The 5,016-nt window shown below is 44.4% G+C and overlaps 1 pseudogene; it reads right to left on the bottom strand.

Moving 5' to 3' along the window:
- Window positions 1–252: 252 nt before the first annotated feature.
- LOC111526627 overlaps window positions 253–5,016 on the bottom strand; it is a 14,541-nt pseudogene continuing 9,777 nt past the window's right edge.

Below are 5,016 nucleotides of genomic sequence, written 5' to 3' on the forward strand. Positions count from 1 at the left end.
CCCGTCTCTACTAAAAAATACAAAAAAATAGCCAGGCGAGGTGGCAAGCGCCTGTAGTCCCGCTAGTCGGGAGGCTGAGGCAGGAGAATGGCGTAAACCCGGGAGGCGGAGCTTGCAGTGAGCTGAGATCCGACCACTGCACTCCAGGCTGGGCCACAGAGCAAGACTCCATCTCAAAAAAAAAAGAAAAGAAAACAAGATCTTGTTGTTCGTGGTCTAAAGGAGAATACTTAGTAGACATGAGGCCGTGCATCACTTGGACTGTGTGAAGAAGGCATGAATTTGCTCTGCTACCACTTGTCCAATAAGCTGCTCGAGTTCTTGGATGGAATCATTACTCAGTTCCTGGATACTTGGAAACTTCTGAAGCAAAAGGAAGGCTTTAACTTTTCCAAATCCTGGAATCTGCTGCACATTTCAAAGAAGGAATGGGTCGGGCACAGTGGCTCATGCCTGTAATCCCAGCACTTTAGGAGGCCCAGGCGGGTGGATTACTTGAGGTCAGGAGTTCAAGACCAACCTGGCCAAAATGGTGAAACCTCGTCTCTACTAAAAATACAAAAATTAGTCAGGTGTGGTGGTGGCAGGTGCCTGTAATCCCAGCTACTCAGGAGGCTGAGGCAGAAGAATCACTTGAACCGGGAGGTGGAGGTTGCAGTGAGCCAAGATCATGCTACCACTGCACTGCAGCCTGGATGACAAAGTGAGACTGTCTCCAAACAAAAACAAAAACAAAGAATAAATGGCTCAGAAAACAGAGCCCCTTTCTTCCTGAGAAAGGATTTTTCTAGAGCTCTTTGGTTTGCTCTTCAAAGCATCCTGTGAGGCAGGATGCTTCCATCTGGCTGGCCATCCCAGGGTCAAGCACAGTGAACTTCTCTGTATGGCTGGAAAGTATTGTTCACTCATATGAGCTTTTTCAGCTACTACGACCCCTTGAAGATTACTGGAATTCCTAACCTGACCAAGCCTCTTAATGTAGCTGTTTTCTGGCTACTGAATCAGCTTCAGTGACATAAAGAATGAAGAATCTGCTAAATAGGTAAAAATCTGATGTCAGATCATCCCGAAAAATGAGCCTAATTTTCCTTTGCATCCCCTGCACCAGCTGGAATCCATGCTATTTCTCAGTGACCACAATGAGGGAAATGCAAGACAGAACTTGAACAGTCTCTCCTGCACACAGCCCTGCATTCCAGAAGCTAGGGCCTCTGGCAGGATCTCATCTGCAGAGTATTCTTTCAAAGACTGAAATTATTTGCCAATGTCTTAGAAATAAGAAAGACCGCCGGGCGCAGTGGCTCATGCCTGTAATCCCAGCACTTTGGGAGGCCGAGACAGGCAGATCGCCTGAGGTCGGGAGTTCGAGACCAGCCTGACCAACATAGAGAAACCCTGTCTCTATTAAAAATACAAAATTAGCAGAGTGTGGTGGTGCATGCCTGTAATCCTAGCTACTTGGGAGGCTGAGGCAGGAGAATCGCTTGAACCCGGGAGGCGGAGGATGCGGTGAGCCAATATCTCACCATTCCACTCCAGCCTGGACAACAAGAGTGAAACGCCTTCTCAAAAAAAAGAAAAGAAGAAAAGAAAGACCGGCTGGGCGTGGTGGCTCATGCTTGTAATCCTAGCACTTTGGGAGGCCAAGGTTCGAGGACCACTTGAGTCCAAGAGGTGGAGACCAGCCTGGGTGACATAGCGGGATTTAAATTTAAAAAATATATATTTTTTTAATTTTTAAATTTAAAAAATATATATTTAATTAAAAAACAGAAAAATAAGAAAGACTTCTGAGCTTTTGAAGAACTGCAAGTAATTCAGTATGGCTAAAAAACAAGGGAGACGGCTGGGCGTGTGAGCACGGTGGTTTACGCCTATAATCCCAGCACTTTGGGAGGCTAAGATGAGCTGATTGTTGAGTCCAAGAGTTTGAGACCAGCCTGGGAAACATGGCAAGACCCTGTCTCTACAAAAATAAATAAACAAATAAATAGGTAAATAAATAAATAAAATACATTAGCCAGGCATGGTAGCACATGCCTGTAGTTCCAGTTACTTGGGAAGCTGAGGTGGGAGTATCACCTGAGCCCAGGAGGTGGAGGTTCCAGGAAGCTGAGATCATGCCACTAAACTCCAGCTTGGGTAACAGAGTGAGACCCTGTCTCAAAAAAAGAAAAAAAAAAAAAAGGCAAAAGTTCTGGGGTGGGTGGGTCGGAGCACTGATGACACAACATAAAAATATTATGAATAGCTGTGTATGTCATGCTAAGGAGTTTCATCCATATCCTAAGGATAATGAAGAGTCTTTACAGTTTTTAAACCAGGGAATGACTTAATCAGATTAGTGCTAAAGAGATTACTCTGGCTGCTTTGTATCATAAAGATGGGGAAGCACGGATGGGAACTGGGGGGTCACTTAGGACTCTGTTAGAGTAATGACTGAACAGAGCTGAAGCCGTGTGGAAAGAATAGAAGATGGATGGATTTGAAAGATATTAAGGAGGTAGGCTCAGTGGGATTTTAGTGATAAAGGGTGTGGTGTGTGATAAAGGGTGTGGTGTGTGTGCTGGGACTCAAGTTAGGCAAAGAGAGAAATTGAGGAAAATGAGGATGATTCACACATATTTCAACTGTGTGACTTAGTAGATCATGGCACCAGTTTAGCTGAGGGCGGGGGTGCACTGTGCAGGAAGATGACAATTCTGTCCCAGACATGTTGGGCTATTAGGGATTTAGCTAGATCAACATTTATCCACACATTTTTCTTGAGCTTTTCCTGTACTACAGGTGGTGGAAAATTAAAAAACTACATATCCAAGACTCTCCTACAGCTAGAGTTTGAATGTGATTTAGGCTCCAGCGACCGTATATGCTAGAATGAGACTTGAATTAAAAACCAAACTCAGTGAGAAGAACAGCAAGGAGTGAGCATCCATTTTCTTAGTGTGGACAATAGCACGGCCAGGGTGGTTCTCATGACCGAGTGGTGACATTCCAATTTTGGAAGGTGGCCTCTAGACGGTGGGAGAAGCAATAGAGTTCCTTGGTAGTCACTCCTGGGGGCTCGGACTAGAGTGTTTCTTTAGCTTTTCCCCTTTCTGAGTGGACTTTCTGTAATTAAAGCCTGTCTGACTCAAGGTGCCTATGGGATGTTCAATGATGTGCTATTGCATATTCACACTTAGAGTTGAGGACATAGATATGTGAAAATAAGTACAATTTAAAAGCTGTTGGGCTGCGTGTGGTCGCTCACACCTGTAATCCCGGCACTTTGGGAAGCCGAGGCAGGTGGATCACCTGAGGTCAGGATTTCAAGACCAGCCTGGCCAACATGGTGAAACCCCATCTCCACTAAAAGTACAAAGATTAGTCAGGCGTGGTGGTGCACACCCTTAGTGCCGGCTGCTCAGGAGGCTAAGGCAGGTGAATCACTTGAACCCGGGAGGCAGAGGTTGCAGTGAGCTGAGATTATGCCACTGCACTCCAGCCTGGGCAAGAGAGCAAGACTCTGTCTCAAAACAAAACAAAACAAAACAAAACAAAAACAAGCTGTTGGCGGCCGAGCACAGTGGCCCACTCCTGTAATCCTAGTACTTTGGGAGGCCAAGGCTGGGGGATCACTCAAGCTCAAGAGTTCAAGACCAGCCCAGGCAACATGGTGAAAACCTATCTCTACAAAAAAATACAAAAAATTAGCCGAGTGTGGTGGTATATGCTCATAGTCCCAGCTACTGGGAGAGCTGAGGTGGGAGGATGGCTTGAGCCTAGGAGGTCATGCTACTGCACTCCAGCCTGGGTGACAACGTGAGACTCTGTCTCAAAAATAAAAGCTGTTGGAACCCCTCAAAACATTTAAACCTTGACAGAGATGAGACTGATCTGAGTCACATATGGCTATAACATGTTTCTCAGATTATAGATTAACTCGTTTTCTCATATTTCTTTGTCCCGTACAATGACTAGAGAAAATTAGATGACGTCAGGGACAAAAACCTCCTGCCTTCTTAATTAATGATCTTTGTTACAGATTAACTTTTTCTTTGTTATTCTGCCTTGCTTAGATCAGATGACAGAAAACCCATGACTATTACACTTCTGTAAAAAAAAAAGAAAAAGAAAAACAAGAAAACAACTATATGTACTCTCCCAAAAAGAAGCACTTTTATAACCATTCAGTTTGCTATAACTATGTGCCAACGTTGTCTAAAAAGAGTTGTAATCCTGCTCAAAGTTCCTCTGTCTATATAAATAGACCCTTAACTTCCTGACTTCACAAAGCTGACTTTCTTCTTTTGGAGTTGATGTTTCCAGGTGTGCCGTCTTCACACTTTGGACTGGAATAAACTGTTTTGAAATTAGATCCTGACCCTTTTGATTATTTTAGGTGACAGATAAAGTTTAGACTGAAGTATAGATCTGGGAGAATAAACCAATAGATGGTAAATGAAGACTTGGGAGTGGATTGAGGAGAGGAAGAAAGTACAATAAAAAGAGAGGTGGCCAGGCCAGAATCTTGAAAACCAGCACTTAAGAGTAAACAGAAGAAGAAGAAAAAAAAATGTAAAAGAACACTAGAGAGGTGTTAAGAGGAAAACAAGGACTGTGATATCATAGATGTCAAGAGGAGGGGACATTTCAAAAGTAGGGACTGGTCAGCAATGACTAATGTTTCAGAAAATAAGAACGTAAGACTGAAATGTGTCTGTGTTATTCAGCAACAAAGAGGTTCTTGTGTGACAGCTTTTCTTAGAGCTGTGAGAAAAGGGCCAGATGCGGTGGTTCACGCCTGTAATCCCAACATTTTGGGAGGCCGAGGTGGGTGGATCACCTGAGGTCAGGAGTTCAAACCCAGCCGGGCCAACATGGTGAAACCCTGTCTCTACTAAGATACAAAAATTAGCTGGATGTGGTGGCAGGCACCTGTAATCCCAGCTACTCGGGAGGTTGAGGCAGGAGAATTGCTTGAACCCATGAGGTGGAGGTTGCAGTGAGCCGAGATTGTGCTATTGCACTCTA

Source organism: Piliocolobus tephrosceles, chromosome 10 (genome assembly GCF_002776525.5).
Source record: "Piliocolobus tephrosceles isolate RC106 chromosome 10, ASM277652v3, whole genome shotgun sequence".
NCBI lineage: Eukaryota > Metazoa > Chordata > Mammalia > Primates > Cercopithecidae > Piliocolobus > Piliocolobus tephrosceles.